We start from the raw sequence: 25,695 nt of genomic DNA, 5'->3' as shown, positions 1-25,695 counted from the left end.
CTCTTAGTTGCAAAGGCCTTGGCATTTGGGGTATGCATGGTTCACACAGGGGAAGCTATACTGACTGGAACATGATGCAAAGGGAAGGAGTTATGAGATGGAGAGGACCAGGTTGGTGAAACTGGGCTTTGCTGACTTGCACTGCAACCTTGATATCTCACACAACATCCTCCAGCAAGGGAGGGTTTGCGTGAATATCGCTTTTCTGCAACATTGCAGCTGTTATATGCTCACTCTTGAATTTCACTTCTGTGTCATGGAGCACAAAGCTACAGAGTCCACACCAGGGATATCTGAAACTTCGATCATAAAATCCAGTGTTCAGCTCTTTCCTGTTAGTATCAGTAGGGATCTATCATCTGTCTTGGCCTCTGGGCAGGAAAAGTTATGGGCTAGTGAAAATCTCTAGGCACAAGGCTTGGAACCTGCACATGCATTCTAAAACCTGGGGTCTTACCTGTCTCCAATGCCCCCATCCCTGAGAAGAAAAGAAAGAGCAAGAGGCCATCTATGGACAGCTCCTTAGCTGTTTTAGAAAAATAGCTAGTCCCTGCACAGTACTATACCAGGTGCCACCATCTCCCATCTTTCTCCTTTCTCCTGCCATCCTTTGGGCTGACTGACATCCTTCAGAGATTTTATTCCCCTCTTCAGTGTACCTGGAGGTGAGCAGAAGATTGCACGGCTGTTACAGGGTATACGCCAGCACTTGTCAGGCAATATGGACAGTGGTTCTTAGTGTGGGTTCAAGTCCCAGGTCTCTTCCTAAGAGCCAAGTGACCATGATGAAGTCTGTTCTTGGGTTATTCTGTGTATCATGAGCATGTGGCAACTGGATCAACCTCACAGAACTAGTATGAAGACTAAAATAATTCCACATTGATGGGACTTAAAAGAGTGGGCATATGGCAAGGCCTTATTTGCATGGTTACTATTATTTCACTAGTAAAATATCCCCACTGATGGAGAGAACAAAAATAAATGTCTATATGCAAAAACAGTGAATGGCCATTTAACCTTCCAACCTGTATTACTGATTATCCACGTGTAATACTTTCTGCGGGGTCTTGAGCAGACAGCAGCTTCTCCCTCCAGTGAGTAAGGTTCTAGAAGATGCACTATCATAAACACCACTTATAATGAATTTCAAAGTCAGAAGAACTGGGATAAAGAAAATGTAAAACATTGCTAAAAGGCTTTTTCCTATTTGTAAGTAAACAAAAGACAAATTAGAGTATGGCTTAAATGTCTACAGAATTTTCTTTTCCTTTAGAATACCAACATTAGTAATATCATTCAGATGATTGGTTTTACCTAATAGGAGATTTTAAAAAGAGCAGATAATGAAACTACATTAAATACCTCTTCTAAAACTTAAAGACTATCATGTTTATTATATTTTCAACATATAAACATTGAGGCTCTTTTCAATCATCCCGAAACACTATGGAAAATGGACTAAGTCTGTATTATTCTGTACTTCATACTATAAAATGTAAATGAGATCATAAATATTTCACTTGATTCATCTGAAAACCCTGATCAACTCTTAGCAAATAAAAATGTAGATATTTTCCAATTGTTCACATTTTATACCCCTCATCGTATTTCACGACCACCATCCAAGCTGGGTGCATATAAGTTAATGTGCTAATAGTTCTAAAAAAAAAAAAATGTATATGCCTTGCTTAAAAAAGAGACTGAGAAACCCCAATGAAAACCATGAACATGGAGGCTTGAGTGAGCTTCCCAGTTAGTAAACACCAATGTGCCAGGAAGGTGATATCTCCTGTCGCCAGAGAGAGAGGGAATTGAAGTTTCGTGTTCAGGACCGTGCCAGTTGTCACCCATGTGTCTCTCCCCTTGACTGCTTCTGACTTGGATCCTTTGTACTGGAGCTTTAATCTTAAGTAAAGTACTGTTCTGAATTCTGTGAGGGTGGATGGGAATCCTCACATCTGTAACCAGTTTCTTAAGTATAGGTGGCCTGCAACTTCCAAACTTGTGGCTGGTATCTGGAGTGAGGGCAGTCTTGTTGGAATTGAGCCCTTAAACTTTCAGAATCTGTGCTATTTCTGGGAGGTTGGCGTCAGAACTGAACTGCGATTTTGTACTTGATCACTGAAGAGTTACTACAATAATTTATGCATACACATCTATAATAGAGGCAGGAGCATGAAGCAATTAGCCCAGAGAAGTATAATCAAAACAGAATCAGTTTTGTATAATTTTTTTTCCTGGTCTTCATGGCCTGAAACTATTTCAAGGCAGTCTGAAATACAGTCACAGTCACCAGGTGCTAAGAGAGGCCCTCTTGCTTAGCTTGAGCAAGGAAAAGAGGGTTTCTGAAGCTCACAATGGTTTGAGAATTCCCTGATAGTTCCTTTGCCCCATTCCTTCATGCCCCAGATTTTGATAATCCCACTATGGAGAAAGTATTAATTGTATCACAGCAGGATGGCAGGTGTGGGCAATAATAAGAGAAGGGACTCTTCCTTCATACAAATGCTGTGGTACCAAGAGGCTGGGTTGAACCTCAATTGCTATGACTTATCCTTTAATGCAAGTGAATTAGTGGAAGGCCCACAGCAGAATAAAGTAAGAGAAAGCCCATTTTTCTGGCTAGAGAAGCCAAAAAAAGAGGCCCAGAAAATTGATAAATAGCAAGGAGATCCCAGAGCAGCAGAAATATGGGAAAATGTCCCCCAAAAGTTGTTTATGATCTGCTAAGCTCATCCATAAACAGTGCATGTACGGGTCTGATCCTCAGTATCTAACTCATGAAAATTTTGGGAACTGAAGTAAATGAAAACACTGCCCATGTATCAGACTGGTCATTTTCTGGGTTGTATATACACCAGAGGGATCTGAATATCATGGTAAAGATTATAAAAATGAAACTCATCTTGAATTAGCAAATAGAACTTGTGGCCTCCACCCAACTGGGTCAACAGCCTGCCAAAATATTTACAAAATTAATTTTCTCTACAGCATTAAACAAGACTCAGAGTCCCATAAAATAATATTTCAAAATTTCCAGGACAGAATACAAAATTAAGTTTCAATGAATCAGAAAAATGTCAGCCCATGAAAAGAAAATCAAAAGATGTTAATGCCTAGATGACATAGATTTTGCAATTATATGACAAAAATTTAAAGCAGTGCTTTAAAAATTCAGAAGATTGAATGCCTCAGCAAAGAAATAAAATGTAAAAACGATAAAAGGGAAAAAAATTTTAACTAAAAATATGCAATAACAAAATTTAAAAATCACTGGATGAGCCCAATTGACAAATGCAGATTACGTGGAAAAACTTACTGAGCTTAATGATAAATCAAGAAAAAATTAACCACTCTGAAGAACAGAGAGAAAACATTATGGAAGAAAATGAACTGATCTGGCGATATAGCTCAGTGGCAGAATATATCCTTAGCATGTGTGAGGGCCTGGGTTTGACCCTAGCAATGCACAAAAGGAAAAAAAAATCATACTTACCTTTGCAAAAATATTAGCTAAACTAATGAATTACAAAAGTTCCTAGAAAAACACACTATCAAAGGAATGATAATGATCCAGGAAGAAACACAACCTCAATAGAATTATAACAAGAGAATGACAGAGTGCTCAAAAATCTCCCCACAAAGGAATCCAGGCAGAGATGACTCTACTGATGACTTCTACAAAATGCTTAATAAAGAATGAATAACAGTCCTTCACAAACTCCTACATAAAATAAAACTTCCAGAAAATAGAACATTTTATCAAGTCAGTATGAACCTGCTATCAGAATCCTAAGAAGGCATCTCAAGAAAAGAAAGCTCTGCTAATATTCCTAAAGAATTCAGACTCAAAAACACTAAAATCAGCATAGTACAATAGTACAGTGACACAGGCACACCATATTTACAGCAGTTCAATCCATAATAGTCAAGTCATGGAATCAGCCCAGGTGCCCACCAACAGATAAATGAATAAAGAAAATGTGGTACACATACACAACAGAGTTTTACTCAGCATAAAGAAGAATAAAATTGTGTTATTTGCTGGTAAGTGAATGGAACTGGGTAACATCACACTACATGAAATAAGGCAGACCTTGAAAGTCAAATGTCTTCTCTCATGTGTGGAATTTGGTGGCAGTGGGGTAGCAGAAAAGGGATTAAAAAAAAAAGAGATCTCACTAAAATAGAAAGGAGGCTAGGCATGGTGGTGCTCACCTGTAATCCCAGCAGTTTGGGAGGCTAACACAGAAGGATTGGAAGTTCAAAGCCAGCCTCAGCAACTTAGTGAGGTCTTTAGCAACATGGCAAGACCCAAACAAAAAATAGAAAGGAGACCAATAGAGTAGAGAAAGGGGATCAGAGGGAAGGAAGAGAGAGGGGCACTGGGAAGTACTGGGAAATGAGTCAACCAAACCATGATATGTCTATGTATGAATAAACCAAAGAGATTCGCATTTTTGTGTGTGTATGTGTGCATACATATATAATTTATATGTGTATACATATATACATATATAATTATAGTGCACTAATTAAAATAATAATAATAGAAGGGAAATCATCAGAGCAAGTGGATGGGGGAGGGAGGATGGGAGGGCAAAGGAAGGTACTGGGAATGATATTAATCAAATTATGTTATGGGCATGTACAAATACAGCATAAAAAATACCAGTATTATGTATAATTATAATGCACACACAAAAAAATCATGAAACAAATACTAGGAAATTGAATGCAGCAATATAAAAAGGGTAATACGCCATGATTGACTGGGATTTATCTAATAAAAAAATTTATCATGCAAAAAAAAATCAATATACCATAGTAATAAAATGGACAAACAAAAATCTCAATATATTGCAGAACAAGTATTTGACAGAATCCAATACCTTTTTTTTTGATAAAAAAAAATCAAACACTCAACCATGTAGAAGGAGAATATAACTTCCCGAATCTGATCAGAGGCACCTAGAGGCACTCCACCATCAACATCACAGTAACTGAGGCAGACTGACTGCTTCCCCTAAGAGAAAGGATGAGAGGATTCACTGATGCACTTCTATTCCAATGACCAGGGAGGTTTTAGAACAGCAGCAATGAAGCATCCAGATTGGGAATAAAGAACTGTGATGTTTCTTGTATTCACAGGTTTCTGAGGAATCCATTAAAGACTGTTAGAACTAATGAACCGGTTCAGAATGTGGCAAGACACAAGATCAATATGCAAAAAAGTTACCAGTACAATACTAATATAATTTTTTGCCATATCTCTTTTGTAAACCCAACTACATTTCCTCCATACCAAATTCTAAAATATGCTGTAATGTTTTTTATTTTAAGTGATACTTTCTGATTCCCATAAAAAGACTATGGAATGGAAACTGGTAACTGCAAACTACATAATTATCTAGCACAGTGGTTAAATAAACCCATTGTAGTGAAACATTACGACAAAAAAATCATATTCCTTTAATAATTCCTTGAAAATTTTAGTTAAAATTATTTCATAAACATCATAAAATGTTAACAATATAAATTGGGTAATTATGATAGTTACGTTTTTTGTTTCGTTTTGAAAAACACAATCATGCATCTTGTTACACCTGTGGCTTATGGTTTTTTATTTTTATTTTTAGTTATAGAGGGACACAATGCCTTTATTTTATTTATTTATTAATTTTTATTAAACTCAGTGCTTCACATGTGCCAGGAAAGTGCTACAACCCTAGTCCCTGTTTTTTTTTTTTTTAATTATGGAAAACTTGGAGGAAATATGTTAAGATGTAAACAATATTTCCTTTTTAATTTTTCTGCAAAAAATATAAAATAAAAAATATATTTCATGTCAGATTTTTTTTTTTAATAAAAGGAGAACACTGACAATATATTCCTTTACAGTGAATGCATCACTAACTACTTCTCCAAGTTCACCAAAGATGAAACATATGTATACCCTTTTATGTTCCATTCCCTTTACAGATTTTAAGCCCAATGTTTGGTTCCTGTTTTGCATTGTGCTGACTAGTTTTCTGGGCTTCTTGGTTACCAGAGAACTCAATAACTGAGTGGGCTCCATATGAGTGGATTAAGGTCTAATGACTGAGCGACTGAGTCAAGCCTGTTCCTCACCCTGGCACCTTAAAAAGTTGCTAAAACACAGGCTAGAATTAGATGAGCTATCAAAACTCAAAAAGCATTTATAAAAGTTAAACTGACAAGATAAACACAAGTCTACTGGGATAAAAATATCCATTAAAAATGTCACATAAAAATAATCTTGTTACAACTGTACATGTTACATATATTCATTTACTTGTATCTTTGCATAAAATCAATCCTATAAGAAATTTATAAATAATTAATTTTCACTATGAACATATGAAAAATGTTGATAACATCTAATCAGTTTTATAGAATTGTTTTACAACTTAAATATAGTTCTCATTTTATTCACACCATGAATCCTTCCAAAGAAAAAGCATATGGTAGAATATCTCCTTCTTTGTAGCCAATGTTGACGATCTTGGAGGTTGGTTATGGTAGCTTTATTTTAAAATAAAACATGAGATTGCATGGAAGCAAACTTATAACTTTTATTAAATATATTAAATTAGTTCCAATTGTTTAAAGAGATTATTAGGTTTTTCCATTTTAGCTTCCAAGAAAGAAATTTGTTTTATGTAATATTAAAAAGTTATCAGAAGAACAATATTTTCATGATGTTTCTATAATATATTTAAGAAAACATTACCACACCATCAACACTATATGGAAAATTGCCAGATAACACTTAATGTGTCATTTTTTTGGCTACTCAAACAGGAGGATGTCATGTGGCTTAAAATTAGATCATCTTGGTATAAATCAATTTTTATATAAAAAAGACATCTTAAAATAGATGTTATATGCAAAAAATTATTCAAAGAGTCAAGCTATGCATCAATTGTTATGACACAAAGACTTCCTCCTACTTAATCTCTATTAAACATCTGTATATTAGACTCTGTGTCTTCCTAGAGATTTTCTAAGCATATACAAACAAATGTATATAACTTTAAATACACATGGCAGTGTTCCATATACTTTTCTGCATCTTGTCTTTTTCATTTATTAAAATGTCTTATTGACTATTTCAGCTCACCTGACATTATTATTTTTAATAAATGTACCATAAGGTATTCGACTGGATGCTTAATAATGAAATTTTAAATTGTTTCCAAATTTATGCTATTACAAACAATACTGAAACAAACATATATATATAAAATTGTAAAATTTGTGCATTAAATTCCTGGAAGCATAATGGGAAGACCGAAGTTTTGTGCATTTTGGATAAAAGCAGATTATATTCCAAAGATTTGAATTATCACACACAGACCAAAAAACTACACATCCAATGTAGTGTTTTTATCAGAATCTTTGCCATTTCTACTCAGCTAGGTTAAAAAAATAAAAAGTTTCATTTCTTTATATATGATAATGGAGGCTGAACAGCTTTTATTAAGTTTGAAAGTCATTTACTACTCTGTTTCTGTGTACTGCCTGTCACTAGTTTATTTAATTATTAGTTTTGTTTCTGATTTTCATAAGAATGATATTAAAATTTTATGCTTAAAATTTTGTTTCAAAATTTGTCATGTTTAACAACCGTACTTTTTGCATGGAATTGTTTAAATTTTTTGTAGTCCATTTTAGATGCTTTCCATCTCAAAGAATAGCATATCTATCTCTCTTACCATAAAGGATGGGAACTAGGAATATAAATTTCAGTACAATGCTCATGAAAGGCATAAGAGGTGTTAGAAGAACAGTCCTATAGTTTTTCATTTTAACAAAGTTAATGGGTTGTGAAATCCTTCAGAAAGAATATTTCACATCTGTGCCTACAATAAATGTAAGCATCCTTGTTAGGGAAGGAGAAAAAGGAAAGGATTTTCAACAGTACCTAAAAGAATTATCTTCAAAGAGAAAGCAAATGAAGAGAATATGGAAAGCTTTGTGAATGATAATTAATATATTCAGGAGGGATATATTCTGTATAAACTACTAATCACAAGAGCATCTTATGATCTTCCTATTCTAATAACATAACTTTTCATTATATATGATAGAACATGAATATCCATATCAGCCTAACTTTTTCGATATTGCAAATTATTATTTACAAAACATGCTGCTCTGTGTGTGTGCAAGTGTGTGCATGTGTGTGTATGTACAGCACAGTTTGTATATGCATGAATACACAGAGTACATATACTATGCTCTGCCTTATTTTGGTTGTGCTTCTGATAATATATTTGGACATATTTCCATGTGAAATCATATAGACCTACCAAATATTTTGTTTTTTTTTTTTTTAGATTATCTATGATTTCACCACTGGATGAACCATAATTATACAACCAAATCCTAATCAATGGTTTCAGAATTGTTTTCACATTTAGTATATTAGAATCAATCCTACTGAACATCTTTGACACATATTTTTGATATAGTTTTTTGTTCGTTTTGATACTGGAAATTTAACCCAGGGTGCTTAAACACTGAGCTAAACTCTGCCCTTTTAAAATATTTTATTTAGAGACAGGTTCTCACTAAGTTGCTTGGAACCTCACTAAATTCCTGAGGCTGGCTTTGAAACTGTGATCCTTCTGTCTCAACCTCTGGAGCTGCTGGGATTCCAGATGCGCACCACCATGCCTGGCTTATGGCTTGACATAAATTTTTATTTGGACTTTTGGGAGAATATTTTACTGAATAAATTCCAATAAGTGAAGGAACAGTTGAAATTTTTAATAGTTATCATCTTTAAAGTTTTTTTTTAACCAATTCACATTATCCTTATAAGTTTGTAAAAGTATATTCCTCTCAAGTCATTATCAACAACTGTAAGTATTATCAGACTTCCAAAATCAGTAAGTTAGGCAAAAGTTGATATCTTAATTTAATTAAATTTTTTATATAATTAGTATGACTGAGAGCCTTCATCATTTGCTTACCTGTATTTTTTTTTTAAATCTTATTTTGAATGGACTCTTAATCTTCAATTGGGTTGTTGATTTTCAAGATCATTCATAAGAGTTCTAGGTAATATTAGCAAAATATACTTTGTTGTAAATATACTTCTGGCCTGAGCAGGCATGGTAGCACACATCTAGACTGAAGCAAGTTGGGAGGCTGAGGCAGGAGGATCTCAAGGTAGAGGACTACCAGGGCATCTTAGGAAGACCCTTTCTCCAAGAGAAGAAGAAAACACATTTTAAAAGGGCTGGGGATGCACCTCAGCCACAGATCCCTTGCCTAGCACATGGGGAGGGCCTGTGTTTGATCCTCAGTACTATAAGACTCTAATGTCTAATGTCCTCCTGTGTGTATCTGGTTTTCATATGCATGTGCTAATAAAAATTCTATCCCTAAATGTCTCTAGGTTTTGTATTATGTATTGTAATATGCCATGTGCATATTCAGATTTTCTTTTTCTTTTTAGGTTTTATATATTTGGATTGAAATTAGTAAACCATCTAGACTATATTTGTATATTAAGTGAGGAAAAGTTCCAGTTGTATTATTAGTTTTCCCAGATAAATACCTAGTTGTGCAAACACAATCAATTAAATGTCATTTCTTGTTTCTCCTTTTGTTTAAAATGTATGCTTCAAATGCCAGTTTTCCTTTTACTCTTAAATCTATCTCTTCAATTTCACAGAAATATTTGGTAGTGGGTCAGTTTGCTTTCTTTTAAAAACTATGACTTTATAATACCTTTTAATCTTACGGTCAAGTTAACCATATATATAACTCAGATCTTTATATTTTCAAGTAGTCTTTCATAAGCTAATCAGCCTTGTTAATAAAAATTAAGATGCCAATTAGGATTCTATTTACATTGTAAATTATTTTATGGAAATGACATTTTACCTACTTAAATATTATATATTTTATTGGATTCTTATATAAACATGTAGCTTATTTTCATTTAAATTCCTAGAATTTTATATATTTTATAGAACAGATTTTTCAAATTTTTTTTCATGCCAAATTCAAGTTAATTTTTCTTTATTGAATATTCTAATTTACATGTGAAGCCTCATAAAAATTTAGTATAATGAAGTTGAAAAATATGTTAAATCTTCTTACTTGTCCTATGAAGTTGCTGCCTATGAACATTCAAGATACACAACCGGGGTGTTCTTCTCTAATCAGAATGTTGCTGTGTTGTGACTAATGTTACTAGCCTGTGCAATTCCCAACAAGGTCTTAAGAGCACGATTATAAGCATTCTTGCCTCATTCAAATTGAATGGAAAGGATGCTTGTGTTTCACAATGAACTATAACAGCAGATAGCTGAATGCTATCTATTGCTACTACAGTAGCATGCAATTTAGTATACTGAATCTATCCTCTTTTAAGTAGGTGGGAAATAAAACTTAATGTATAATATTTTCATGTATTTGTTTTACATGGTTCCATTTTAAATATATAATATGCTTATTTTAATTGCTCGATTTTAAATATGCAATGTAAAGTTAAAAATCAAGACTAAATTATAGGTCCCAGGAGTAGCTCAACAAAGCCATAAAATAAACGAAAAAAATATTTGAAAATATTGAAATGTGAACAGTTTTTTTTTTTTTTTTTTTTTTTAAGAACAAGTACACTTTCAAATCAATAGCATCTCCCCAGTTTGCCTGAATTGACGGTGTGAAAGACCGGTAACTCTCCTTCCTCCCCTCCATCCCCGCTTCCCCTTAGCCACCTACAGAAGTTACCTTAAACCCTTCTATTAGCGAGCGGCTGGCCCGAGTCCGGTGGGAGCCGGGGGACTGCAGCCAGGCCACCAGCGGACCCAGCACTCGGGACCTGTCGCACGTGACAGAGAGGCCAGGTAGAGTGCCGTCGCCTCTCGAGAGCGCTTGTCCCCCGGACGGAGTGAGTCCCCCAAACAGAGAGTCTCCACCAGGGCGGCTGCCCCGCGCGGAGATCAGGGGTGCGGACCCCGGGGGCGCTCGGGCGCCACCGCCCCAGGGCTGGACGTCGCTACCTTGTCTGCACCGCAAGCGCCAAACTTCTCACCCACCTGAGGATGTAGAACAACCGCCGAGCTGCAGCCCGGGACTCTGCGCCGCGCGCCCCGCAAAGCCCAGCAAAGCCCCGCGGGAAGGCTCTGTCCCCGCTCCTGCGCCCCGGTCCCCGCTCACTGCCCGCTCCGCAGACCGCTCGGCTCCGCGACGCCCTGCGCGATCTGATTCGCTTCCTCGAGGAAAGGGAAAAAACTGGAGGCGGGGAAGGGAGGCGGAAGAGGAGGATTTTTGGAATAAAAACAGAGAAAGCGCGAGGGGGATGGGGGTCGGGCGCGGGGCCAGGCGAGCCGCCAGGGTCGCCCAGACGCTCGGGTGCGTGGCCCAGGCCTACGAACCCGCCCCGGGGTGCCTCTTCCTGGAGGGTGGGCGCCCTGCAGTGGGCACCACCTAGGGGTACTAGGCGATGGGAAATGAAGAAGGAAGCAAGTTGTCACAGGTCTCATAGGAGGTGAAAGAAAAGATAGGAGCCAGTCGAAGGTGGCCTCTGATCTGGAGAGGCAGGCCCGGCCCGGGAGAAAGCTTTGCTAATGGAAAAAAGGAGAAAGCTGAGTTTCGCAAGTCTTTTGCATTTGCATTTGCTCCCGGCCCAGACCCCTTGCTGGAAGAGTTGGCCTTGGCAGCAGCAGCGCAGGGCTGGCTGGAAGCCCCGGGGCAAGGGGCCCAGGCATTTTCTTTTCCTTTTCACAGGATTGAAAGAGCCAATCTGATCAGGGAGGAATGGTGGGGGGCACCAGGAAAGAGAAGAAATGGGAGCAGGATTGCTGTGTTTTCTGACATGAGAGAAGCATGCCATTTGTTAATTACCGTTGTTAGGCACAGTGGCTTCTTTCAGACTAATTAGATTCAGGTCCCTGGTGGTTCCTGAGGAGACCACAATTCAATGCTGGAAAGGGGTGGGTTGGGGGGGGGGCACCCAAATGTCATCTGACCTCATGAAGAATCACAGCTGGACAGAAGTAAAATTGATTAAGCCCTGAAGAGTTTTTGGCACTGTTCCACTGCGGGAGAAGTTTGTGTAGGGGAAGGGATGTGGGTGTAGAGTTCTAGAATTTTCCATGTTCCTTTGCATGCACGTTATTTGTTAGTGCTTGTGTTGGAACCCATTTACCAATTAATATTGTACTGCCATTACTAATTTCAGGGGACATTTCTCAAGTGCATAAATGGGTTTTTGAAGTGTAGAACAAAGAAATTGGCCCTGAAAGCCATAGAAAAAAATATAATAATATTTACTTGGTTTCTAAGTTCATAAGAGGGGCCACAAAATTGAGCTTATGAATGTAAATATGCATGGTGGCCACATTAAACATGCCCAAAATTTAAGACCAAAAGAAGTCTTGTGAAACATTGCTTTGGTGGATAAACAAATAATTGAAAGTATGCCTTCAAAATCATACCTTCCAAATCACAGGTTTTGTGGGAAAGAAGAATGACTCACACCTGTCTTAAAATTGTGTGACCTGTTTGTCTTCCAACCTGCACACTTTCATGGATGACAAAGGTGGCATTTTTAGGTACCAATCCTATTACTTCTTTAAATTACTTATCTTTCCTATTCTCTTTCTTCCCTCCCCTGTCTGTCTCTTTCTCTGTCTTTCTTTTGACAATTCGGTTAAATGTATGTTGATCACGTGGTTGTCCAAAAGACTATCAGGACTTGGTTTACATTTTTTTCTCTCTTTAAATTTAAATTATAGGTCTTTTTTCAAGGTATACTGTTCCTGACAGGTAGACCTGTAGTACAGAATAGAGGACACAGAGACTAACCCACAAAATTACAATTATCTTATATTAGACAAAGACACCAAAAACATATATTGGAGAAAAGAAAGCCTCTTTAACAAATAGTGCTGGGAAAACTGCAAGTCCATATGCAACAAAATGAAATTAAATCTCTATCTCTCACTATGCACAAAACTCAACTCAAAGTGGACCAAAGACCTAGGAATTAAACCAGAAACACTGCACCTATTAGAAGAAAAACAAGGCCCAAATCTCCATCATGTTGGAATAGCCCCAATTTCCTTTATAGATCTTGGAAACAAATTTTTAAACCTCACACATCAGATAGAAAACTAATCTCTAGGGTATATAAAGAACTCAAAAAGCTAAACACCAAAAAATACAAATAACCTAATCAATAAATGGGTCAAGGACCTGAACAGACACTTCTCAGAAGATGATATACAATCAGTCAACAAATATATGAAAAAATGTTCATAGTCGATAACAGAGAAATGCAAATCAAAACTGCTCTAAGATTTCATCTCACTTCAGTCAGAATGGCAGCTATTATGAATACAAACAACAATAAGTATTGGTGAGGATGTGGGGGAAAAGGCACACTCATACATTGCTGGTGGGACTGCAAATTGGTGCAACCAATAGGGAAAGCAGTGTGGAGATTTCTTGGAAAATTGGGAATGGAACCAACATTTGACCCAGCTATCTCACTCTTTGGTCTATACCCAAAACACTTAAAAACAGCATAATACAGGGACACAGCCACATCAATGTTTATAGCAGCACTATTCACAATAGCTAAATTGTGGAACCAACCTAGATGCCCTTCATAGATGAATGGATAAAGAAAATGTGGCATATATACACAATGGAATATTACTCCGCAATAAAAGAGAATAAAATCATGGCATTTGCAGGTAAATGGATGGTGTTAGAGAAGATAATGCTAAGTGAAGTTAGCCAATCCCCAAAAAACAAATGCCAAATGTTTTCTTTGATATAAGGAGGCTGATTCATAGTGGGATAGGGCTCGGGAGCATGGGAGGAATAGATAAATTCTAGACAGGGCAGAGGGGTTAGATGGGAAGGGAGGGGGCATGGGGTTATTAATGATGGTGGAATGTGATGGATATTATTATCCAAAGTACAGGTATGAAGACATGAATGGTGTGAATATACTCCATATACAACCAGAAAAAGAAAAAAAAAGATATACTGTTCCCAATTTCAATTTGCTGGTAACTCTATGACAGATATTATACTTTCATGATTCAGGCATTGTTTGACTGCTATTTGCAGCCTCCATGTGTCTCAGTGAGATCCTATATCCATTCATTATGAACATAATTTTCTTTAAATTCTTGACCATATTTATAATATTTCTTTTACTACCAGAGTCCATTATTTGTTTCACTTTGGGTTCTCTTTCTGTGGGCTTCATTTTTGCTGTAAGTTTTTTTTTTTTTTTTTTGACAATGAGGCATAATTTCCAGTTCTTAGGATATGTATTAGATTTTTGTAGTACATAGGACACTGGATAGTACATTAAGGGATTCTGACATTCCTTCCTCCACGAGCACTTATTGTTCTCTGACAGACATTGAAGGCTTAACACACTTCACTTCTGGATCCTTCGTGTGCAGTCGGGTAGGGCAGTCTGTCTGGTTCTAGTCTCAGATTCCAGTCTCTTTCCTTCGTGGTAGACAGGGATGGAAATCCCTGCTCTGTCCCCTCAACTGTTGCTTCCTGCTGGTTTCATTCATCTGACCTACAAATGTTGATGGATATGATTTGAATCTGTGTCCCCCAAAGCCCAGATGTTAGAGGCTTTGTCCCCAGCCCATGATGATATTGGGAAGCGGCAGAACATTAGGCAGTGGGATCTAGGATAAGGAAGTTGGATCACTGGGGTTGTGTCCTTGATGAGGATATTGGCACCTGGCCCTCTCCTCTTTCTCTCTTGCTTCTCCACTGCCATGAGTTAAGCTGTTTCCTCTGCCATACTTTCCCACCATCATGTGCTGGCTTCACCAAAGGCCCTAAAACAATGAGCCAACTGACTGTGGACCAAAACCTCCCACACTGTAGGCCAAACGAATCCTTTCCTCTTCTTAAGTTTATTTTTTCAAGTATTTTGTTACAGGAATGGAAAGCTCATTAACACACTTGCATAGTTCGACATTCAGCCAAGGATTTGATGTTGTTTATAGGCAAGTAGTGAGTTCTTCCCTCTATCTTTGTCCACTTGAGTCCCTCTGATGATGAGGAACCTCTTCACTGACATCATAGCTCAATAACTATAAACACTTTACTTGAGTTTTAATTGTCCTATGACCAAGGACTGGGAGAAAAACAGAACAATCATATATTTTATTAGGTTTTGTTGCTTTTCTTTTTTTAATTGTTAGATGTTTTCTAGTTTCTGTCTGCTTTTGACTGATCTCCAGTGCCTTCAAATAAGTTTGTTTTTTTAATTTTTTATTGTTGGTTGTTCAAAACATTACATAGTTCTTGATATATCATATTTCACACTTTGATTCAAGTGGGTTATGAGCTCCCATTTTTACCCCATATACAGATTGCAGAATCACATCAGTTACACATCCATTGATTTACATATTGCCATACTAGTGTCTGTTGTGTTCTGCTGCCTTTCCTATCCTCTACTATCCCCCCTCCCCTCCCCTCCCCTCCCCTCTTCTCTCTCTGCCCCCTCTACTGACATTCATTTGTCCCCCTTGTATTATTTTCCCTTTCCCCTCACTTCCTCTTGTATGTACTTTTGTATAACTCTGAGGGTCTCCTTCCATTTCCATGCAATTTCCCTTCTCTCTCCCTTTCCCTCCCACCTCTCATCCCTGTTTAATGTTAATCTTCTTCTCATGCTCTTCGACCCTACTCTGTTCTTAGTTACTCTCCTTATATCAAAGAAGACATTTGGCATTTGTTTTTTAGGGATTGGCTAGCTTCACTTAGCATAATCTGCTCTAATGCCATCCATTTCCCTGTAAATTCTATGATTTTGTCATTTTTTAATGCAGAGTAATACTCCATTGTGTATAAATGCCACATTTTTTTTATCCATTCATCTATTGAAGGGCATCTAGGTTGGTTCCACAGTCTTGCTATTGTGAATTGTGCTGCTATGAACATCGATGTAGCAGTGTCCCTGTAGCATGCTCTTTTTAGGTCTTTAGGGAATAGACCGAGAAGGGGAATAGCTGGGTCAAATGGTGGTTCCATTCCCAGCTTTCCAAGAAATCTCCATACTGCTTTCCAAATTGGCTGCACCAATTTGCAGTCCCACCAGCAATGTACAAGTGTACCCTTTTCCCCACATCCTCACCAGCACTTCTTGTTGTTTGACTTCATAATGGCTGCCAATCTTACTGGAGTGAGATGGTATCTTAGGGTGGTTTTGATTTGCATTTCTCTGACTGCTAGAGATGGTGAGCATTTTTTCATGTACTTGTTGATTGATTGTATGTCCTCCTCTGAGAAGTGTCTGTTCAGGTCCTTGGGCCATTTGTTGATTGGGTTGTTTGTTCTCTTATTGTCTAATTTTTTGAGTTCTTTGTATACTCTGGATATTAGGGCTCTATCTGAAGTGTGAGGAGTAAAGATTTGTTCCCAGGATGTAGGCTCTCTATTTACCTCTCTTATTGTTTCTTTTGCTGAGAAAAAACTTTTTAGTTTGAGTAAGTCCCATTTGTTGATTCTAGTTATTAACTTTTGTGCTGTGGGTGTCCTATTGAGGAATTTGGAGCCCGACCCCACAGTATGTAGATCGTAGCCAACTTTTTCTTCTATCAGACGGCGTGTCTCTGATTTGATATCAAGCTCCTTGATCCATTTTGAATTAACTTTTGTGCATGGCGAGAGAAAGGGATTCAGTTTCATTTTGTTGCATATGGATTTCCAGTTTTCCCAGCACCATTTGTTGAAGATGCTATCCTTCCTCCATTGCATGCTTTTAGCCCCTTTATCAAATATAAGATAGTTGTAGTTTTGTGGATTGGTTTCTGTGTCCTCTATTCTGTACCATTGGTCCACCCGCCTGTTTTGGTACCAGTACCATGCTGTTTTTGTTACTATTGCTCTGTAGTATAGTTTGAAGTCTGGTATCGCTATACCGCCTGATTCACACTTCCTGCTTAGCATTGTTTTTGCTATTCTGGGTCTTTTATTTTTCCATATGAATTTCATGATTGCTTTCTCTATTTCTACAAGAAATGCCGTTGGGATTTTGATTGGCATTGCATTAAACCTATAGAGAACTTTTGGTAATATCGCCATTTTGATGATGTTAGTTCTGCCTATCCATGAACAGGGTATATTTTTCCATCTTCTAAGATCTTCTTCTATTTCTCTCTTTAGGGTTCTGTAGTTTTCATTGTATAAGTCTTTCACCTCTTTTGTTAGGTTGATTCCCAAGTATTTTATTTTTTTTGAAGATATTGTGAATGGAGTGGTTGTCCTCATTTCCATTTCAGAGGATTTGTCGCTGATATACAGGAATGCCTTTGATTTATGCGTGTTGATTTTATATCCTGCCACTTTGCTGAATTCATTTATTAGCTCTAATAATTTCTTTGTAGACCCTTTTGGGTCTGCTAGGTATAGAATCATGTCATCTGCAAACAGTGATAATTTAAGTTCTTCTTTTCCTATTTTGATGCCTTTAATTTCTTTTGTCTGTCTAATTGCTCTGGCCAGTGTTTCGAGAACTATGTTGAACAGAAGTGGTGAGAGAGGGCATCCCTGTCTTGTTCCAGATTTTAGAGGGAATGCCTTCAATTTTTCTCCATTCAGAATGATGCTAGCCTGAGGCTTAGCATAGATTGCTTTTACAATATTGAGGTATGTTCCTGTTATCCCTAGTTTTTCTAGAGTTTTGAACATAAAGGGATGCTGTACTTTGTCGAATGCTTTTTCCGCATCTATTGAGATGATCATATGGTTCTTATTTTTAAGTCTATTGATGTGGTGAATAACATTTATTGATTTCCGTATATTGAACCAGCCTTGCATCCCAGGGATGAATCCTACTTGATCATGGTCTTCAAATAAGTTTGTTAAAAATTTTTTTCTAGTTTATTATTGTTTACTGTGGAGAGTTGTTCCAATATAAGCTGATATCATAATTGGAATTCACTAACCCCTAACCTTTTAAATCAGTCACTTCCATATAAACCAAAATGTTCAAAAGCACATTTTATTAAATAAATCCAATATCCACGACACATCTTTGGTTCCAAAAGAGAATGCATTTGTTCTTTAACACAATAATCCTTTAATTTTTTGTAAGTAGTGTCTGTGAATGTTTTCTTCCTAAGACATCCATTTCTTGTGATGTTTATCATGATGGCAGATCCCTTACCTTGAGATCAACTTCCTTAGGCTTATTAATTGCCTTCTAATATTTGTTCTGATGCATCTCTAATGCAATGAGCTGCCAATGTACTTCTACTAATGAAGCTTAGTTGAATTAAATTTGTTGACATATTCATCACTCATGTGTATTTGCGATTAATTGAATCCCAACATTAGTTAATTAGAGTCTGTTTTTCATTGTAGAGTGGAGGAATTATAATTATTAGTATACGTTAGATGAACTTTTACTTCCTAACTCAACTCTTTGGTTCTGTGTGTGAGAGTGAGAAAGCTGGAGCTCAATGGCTTTTAACCAGAGTGTGTGAAGATGAGGCCAGAGTTGGGGGTGGAAGGAGAAAGGCATAGTGGGAGTCAGAGTTGGTCCAGAAACTGGAATAATGCTTGGTGATTTTATCATCAACCAGTAAAAAGTGAACTGTGCACAGTTTTCAGTATTGATCCTCTATGCTATCCTCAAACCTCTCCATCAGGACACACTTGCTTTCCAACCAATAAGCATGAGAAGAACACATGGACAATGGGAAACATTCCCATATGGGTGCAGCTTTAGATAGGAACAGGATGCCAGCAATGATGTGTTTCAGGGTATAGATTCTTCTAATTGCATTCCTCCTCATGAGTGGATTTGACACATGTTGTTATAATGTCACTCATTATCCAAGAAGTCCATAAAAATAGAAATCCTTGTAACAAAACATGTTTCTCTAGAGTACTGGTCTTTCTTTATTTTGTGTTGCTACAACAAAATATCTGAGGGTACATACTTCACAAAGAAAGAGGTTTCTTTGGCTTGTCATGATGCTGGTGACTAGAAGGTCCATAGAGAATGGTGCCAATATTCTGACAAAGTACCTCTGGTGACATCATAACATGGAAGATTAGCAGAAGGGGAACTGACTGAGTACCGAGGAGCCAAGTTTGTGTTTTATAACAACCCACTCTCCAAGGGGCTAATCTCCGGTAAGATCTGCATTAATCCATAAGAGGGGAGCCTGATTACCTTCCACTGGGACTCACCATTCTGTTCCACTGCCTCAACACCATCACACTGGGGACTTAGCTTCTACCACGAGGTCCTTCAAAGGGACAAACCATGTCCAAACCACAGCAAGTACCTCAGGTGGAAGTTTCCTGCTCCCTTTACGACTACACCTGCTGACCTGGGGCTGAATTGGAGAGGCGTCATCCAGTGACGCAGTCAGTGGCTACCTGAGAACATAGTGTGCTTAGCCCTGTCTAGGGAGCTCATCAGACCTGCTCTGTAGAGTTGTGGATAAGATGTGTGTGGGTAATGGAACTTTTTGTTTTAGAAAAAGAAAGATCACATTGTACCTATATAATTTCATTTCTTCAGTTCAGCCCATTTAACTTCTTGAACTTGTAACTAAAATCAGATAGGGTTAATGTATGTTTTCCTAAAATGTTAGCTTTTTTTTCTCATTTTTTTAATTGTAGGCATTTGCTTATTTATTTATTATTTTTGTAGTACTGGGAATTGAATCCATGACCTTGGGTATGTGAAGCAAGCACTCTACCATTGAGTTGCACCTCCAGCCCTCAATCATAGAAAATCGGGTACTCTGTTTATCAATGTCTAATATCTTATTACTGATAAAAATGTTGAGCTAAATAAAAAATATGATAGTCCATTTCAAAAGACTCACCTCTAAGATGACAGAAATTCCAAAATCAATATTTGCTGTAATTATTCAACCAGGTAAAAATTCACTTAGATTGTCCTGTGACACAATTCACCTTTTAATTTCTTGCCTATAGCAATAAAAGTTAAAATTTATGCTAAATGTATGTTTAAAATGATACTTACCATGACATTTTCACAGTCTCTCTACACTGCCAATCAGGGAAGAGAAATAAAACCATTATTTAAGATTTCACATTTGAGAACAGAATTTTGTTAAAATTATTTGTTATTCCTTTCACTAAATTCTTGCATACATTATTTAATTCTTTTTTACTATAAATTTGCCTGAAATTGATATTACAATGTTTCAAGGGTAGAATTTTTTTTTCCCCAAAATGATATGTTGAAGCCTTAAATCTTTCATTTCTATGCACATGACTGTATTTGGAAATAGGATCTTTGCAGATATAATGAACTTAGAATGTAGCCATAATGAATTAAGGCAGTCCATAATCTAGTGACCATGTCCTTGCATGAGGAGAGGAATCTGGACACAGAGACAGGCAAGGAGAGTACCATCTAACACAGCACCAGAGATTGAAATAACTTGTTTATAAGTCAAAGGACACCTCGGATTTCTAGCAGCTGCCAGGAACTTAGAGAGCCCCCAAGAGTGAATCATCCCTACTTAGATTTCCAGACTCCAGAACTATGAGAAAACAAAATTTTGTTGCGTAAAGTTACCCAGTTTATGATACATTTTATTTTTATTTTTAAATATTTATTTATTTATTTTAGTTTTAAGTGGACACAATATCTTTATTTTACATTTATGTAGTACTGAGGATTGAACTCCGTGCCTCAAGCATGCTAGGCAAGCACTCTACCACTGAGCCACAACCCCAGCCCTATGATAAATTTTAAAAGGCAGCACTAGGAAACAAATACAATGTGGTGTGTGTGTGCATAGTCTCTCACTGTCAATATTATTTTTCTCTTTTTGAAAATTTTGGCAGTTTGTCTCTCCTTCTTTTTCTGAATCTTTGTACATTCCACAATATTGGAAAGAAAGGCTGACAGTGATTTTGAAAAGATATTTTTATATCATTATGTGACTGCGGATGTAGCTTATATAATTTTAAAAGCTTGATTTTGTTTTTGCTGTCTGGATCAAAGTGACTTTGGTACATGGAGTGCGGAGTGAGTTGCATTTGCAAAAACATGGTAATAAAGAATGTAAAAGAATGACTGAAGTGTTTGGGGAACACACGGAACGCCTATCAAAATCATTTAACTATTACTTCAAGAGGTGCAATTAGAAATAATTGCTTAAAAAGAAAACAAAAAGTAGATCTTAAATTTTTTTGAAGTGAAATTGCACTAAAAAATGATGAGTTTTTTTGTTTGTTTTTGTGAAAACAGAACAATGTGTACTTGGATGCATGTAGATATTGCTGTGATCTGAATGCTGGTGTCTGCCCCCGATCTCCAGTGTGGGAACCTAAATGGCCAATGCAATAGTATAAAGAATTGAAGCCCTTAACAAGTGAACAGGTCAGGAAGGCTCATATCTTGTGAGTGAGGTTTAAGGGAGAACCCCTGCCCCTTCCACCATGTGAAGGTGAAACAGCAACAAGGTACCATCTATGGAGCAGAGAGGAGCAAACCCTCATCAGACACAAAGTCTTCTTGCACCTTGATCTTGGATTCCCCTGCCTCCAAAATCATAACACATAAATTTCATAAATTTTTTAAGTTACCTTGTTGAAACTATTTTTTTTCTAGTAGGAGAAATGGACCAAAGGAAATATCTACAACATGAATATATGTATATATACACTACTGTGCTCATATGTGATTAAACAAGCACGGAAACAATGGAAGTACAGATTGCTGTTATAAACATGGGCTCACCAGGATATGGAAGTGGTGGAAAGATGGTAGGAAGGGCAAGATCTTAGTTTGAGAGGGTGACATGATTGGCCCAGCAGGTATACCAAAGTCTGTCTTGAATCTAAAGACTGTTGTCATAGTTTTATAATTGTAATTAGGATATTCATTTCAATGAAGAAAAAAGCATTAGAATAATCATTTTTAAAAAGTGTGTTCTGTTCCTTGAAACTTAATTGTATTACATTTCCTTCTTTTTCCTTTCAGACAGCATATTAAATAACTTTTCTGTCCTTTCATCTGGATATATTTAAGTCTTATTCTTACCTTTTAAAAATCTAACATTGTTTTATGTTAGGTCTACTTTATATTTATTAATAAATATGTATCTACAAAATGTTTCAAATATATTTTTGGGGGGTGCAGGGGATTGAACCCAGGTCTTTGTGCATGTGAGGCAAGCACTCTACCAACTGAGCTATATATCTCCAGCCCCTCAAATACTTTTAATTAGAGTATACTTTCCTCACTGATGATCAGGCTATGTGATTTTCTTTTTTATGCATTTTTTAAAAATGCCAAATGCTTACTATAATTCAATAAAAGTTTGCGGAAATAGAAAATTTTTGAGGTCAGCATTCCCAAAAGCAGAAAGGAGAAATGAAAATATTTCTTGAGATCAGGCAAATTATATAATTATCAGTGGATGAGAAGAGTATTTCAAATTTAAGTTTTATACCTGGAACCTTTAAGCACCACAGTCCATAAAATTATAACATGAAGGTTTTTTATTCTAAGGCATGAATAACACTAAAGACCTAGGAGTTGGCTATTGTCCTTAAATATGGATAAACAATTAGCAGAGCCTCTTTTTGTACAGTATATATATGCATTGTGAGTTGTTTCCTCATTTTAAAAAATTTGACTAACTCAGAGATACTGAAATTTTAGGAACACATTCAGGAACTAAATACTTGGGGTAAGTCAGAATTTTAAAACAATGAACTTTTAAAAAAATTAACTGAAGTCTTAAAATTAAGACATGTAAAGAAACAAAATCTGTGGTCCACACAAATGCTCAGAAATTTATCCTAAAATACAAAGCTGATGATATTACTTCTTTGACAAAATTTTTTATTTCTTAAGAAAAATCTTTCATTATAAGGTCTATGGTTTCCAAGAAAACTCTTGCTGTTTCTCCTGTCCTAACTTTCTTACATCCATTTAGTATTTCTGCTTCATCTCCTACCTGTTTTCTGTGTTTTGCAAAATGCTGAATATTATGTACATCAGGAAACCATTGCATTGTGTTGGCTCATAATGTTTTTTGACAAAATGACAAATATTGTGTCACTGTCTCATATCCTCTTCTCCATTGAGCTATGTCTGCTTGTTCTTCCAGACTCATCTCAGATGTCACCTCTCTGGGGAATCCTTTCTAACTTTTCCATTCTGACATACTGAGAACGTTAAGCCCTGTGCTGGGGATTCAGAGAATAACATGGAGTGTCTGCCCTTAATGAACTTGAACTCTTGTCATGTCAGGGCCAATGCACAAGTAAGTGGACTGCAGGGTAATTTCAGAGCATGACAGGTAGTGTGGAATCAACGAAACAAGGTAGTGGGATTGAATGATGGAGGGTGGAGAGGTGGGGTTACATTGCAAAAGGTGTTCAGAAAAAGGACCTAGGACACTAGAGGAAATGCCATTCATGCCAAATAATTAGAAAGAGCCAGCTGTACATAAATATGGTCTTCACTAGCATTCCAGAAAGCCAGAACAAGAAGTGTAAAGATCCTGGGGGAGGAAAAAGCTGCACATTGAAAAATCAAAACAAGACAAAGCAGTCTGTAGGAGACAAAGAAATGTGGTATGAGGATGAGGTGCACATCATCAGTTCTTCTGTAAGTATTTCAAGTGTTGTTAAGTTTTTATGTGCAACTTCCCAGCTAGTGCCTTCTTCCTGTCCTGTTCTATTCACCCATTAAGCAAATGATCAATGTAGAAATTTCCATAATGATGTTGTGTTCTGCGGACCACTTTTGTAATCAGGTTCATCGTTATATGGAGATTTCAAATTGAGTCTGGATACATAATGATTTGTGTTCAACACATATTTCAACTAGATATGTTCTGAAATGCTATTGCATATATCCAGGAATATTTTTGTTTAAAAAGTCAGTGTTATGAACTCAATGTTTGAATATTTGTACTTCCCCCAAGTCATATGTTGGAACCCTAATCTTCAATGGGACAGTATTAGGAGATAGGGCATGGGGAGTAGTAGATCATGAGTGTGGCTTCCAACGATTGGGACTAGGGTGCTTATTGGGAAAGAGGGGAGAGCTTCCCTTCTCTGTCTTCTTCACCAGGTGAGGATACATGGAAAAGACGACCTCTGTAAACCAGGAGGAGGGCCTTCACCAAGAGCCTGACAGTGAGGGCACCTCGGTTGTGGACTTCCAGTCTCCAGAACATGAGAAATGAATGTTTGCTGTTTAAACCACCTCATCTGTGGCATTCTGTTATAGCAGCCTGAACCATGACAGTCGGGTACCCATCTCTCTCCACAAGACAGAATTTCTGTTTCCCAACCAAGATTGAAATAATCTGTAGTATCAAAATTTTCTGAGGACAGAAAGAATTGGGAAAATTTCACATGCCGGTATTAAAAGGAATTAATAGAAATGCTCTTAAGTTTTTTGAAAGAACAATAGTTAATGATCACACAGTTGCTTTCGCACTTTTTTTTGACGTCCTTCTCTTTAATCTTTATTAAGCCAAATATGAGTAGATGAAAGGTTTATCAAGTAAAGATGAGTAAGTTCAAACTGTGAGAAGTTTAATAAATTCATGATTGGGTTAGTTGATATTGAAGGAATTCATGAAAGTTTTTGCAGAGATTTAACTATAAATTTGACTTTAAGTATGGTGATTTTACACATGATGTCTATTAAAACAACAACAAAACCTTAATTAAAAATGGATCTATAGGGGCTGAAGTTGTGGCTCAGTGGTAGAGTGCTTCCCTCCCACATGTGAGGCACTAGGCTTGATTCTCAGCACCACATAAAAATAAATAAATAAAATAAAGGTATTGTGTCCATCAACAACTAAAAAAATTCAAAAAGTATCTGGCAGCATTCAGGAAAAATAAACAAAAATTATAGAGTAAGTCACCTGCATACTCAGAAAAATTTAGCCATTTCATGTGACTGCCAAAGAAATTGATGCTACAACCTAGAGTAGTATACATCCAGAGTCACACACAAAACGTGACATGGTTTTACCATACACTCTGCAGGGCTGAGATGGTGTTTGCAGGGTCACTTAGTTCCTGGGTCTCATTCCAGAGTCTTGTGGAATGAAAACATCTTAAAGAAAGGCCATGGGAGAGGGAGAGAACCTCAGGAAACGTCTCCATTTGAAAACACAGCTGAACCTAAAGATATTCACCCTGGAAAAATGAAGATTTGGAAAAGTGGAAGGGTAGATAGGTTGTCATAGGTATTTGAAGAACTGTTTAGAAGCAACTTAGCATCTCAATGTGTTAGAGCTATAAACACGGGGCAGAATTTTCAGGGGAGGGCTACAGATTTCCTTTCAATATGCCACTTTCTAATCAACAGCTTTTCTGAAGCTTTCAAGGTGGACCTCCTGTGCCATCCAAAGTGCTCCATGAACTGATTATGCAGGAGACTCCAGATCTGCCTGGTTCCTATCCAGCCTCCAGCTGTGGAACCTGAGAACACAAGCAGAGAGGTTGCTTTCTGGTAGGCGAGATCATACCCAATGCTGCTTAGAAGGTCCCTGTGTCTTCGTGGGAAGAGCCTGTTCACAAGTGACAACCATGCCGATGACATCAATGAAGATGATTGTCAATGACGCCAATCGTGGTTTTTTTCACATTTGGGAAATTAGGGACAGTACATTCATTCTC

The 25,695-nt window shown here is 37.1% G+C and overlaps 1 protein-coding gene across 1 annotated transcript in view; it reads right to left on the bottom strand.

Annotated features, from left to right (window-relative positions):
• Plscr4 (phospholipid scramblase 4) overlaps positions 1-11,144 on the bottom strand; it is a 40,219-nt gene extending 29,075 nt beyond the window's left edge. Inside the window, exon 1 of the mRNA XM_071615849.1 lies at positions 11,082-11,144. The gene's annotated coding sequence lies outside the window, so the exon portion shown is untranslated. The remainder of the gene's footprint in view (positions 1-11,081) is intronic.
• Positions 11,145-25,695: the final 14,551 nt, after the last annotated feature.

The sequence above is a fragment of the Marmota flaviventris genome, chromosome 8, assembly GCF_047511675.1.
Source record: "Marmota flaviventris isolate mMarFla1 chromosome 8, mMarFla1.hap1, whole genome shotgun sequence".
Taxonomy (NCBI): domain Eukaryota; kingdom Metazoa; phylum Chordata; class Mammalia; order Rodentia; family Sciuridae; genus Marmota; species Marmota flaviventris.
This window is presented reverse-complemented; position numbering and strand designations above follow the sequence as displayed.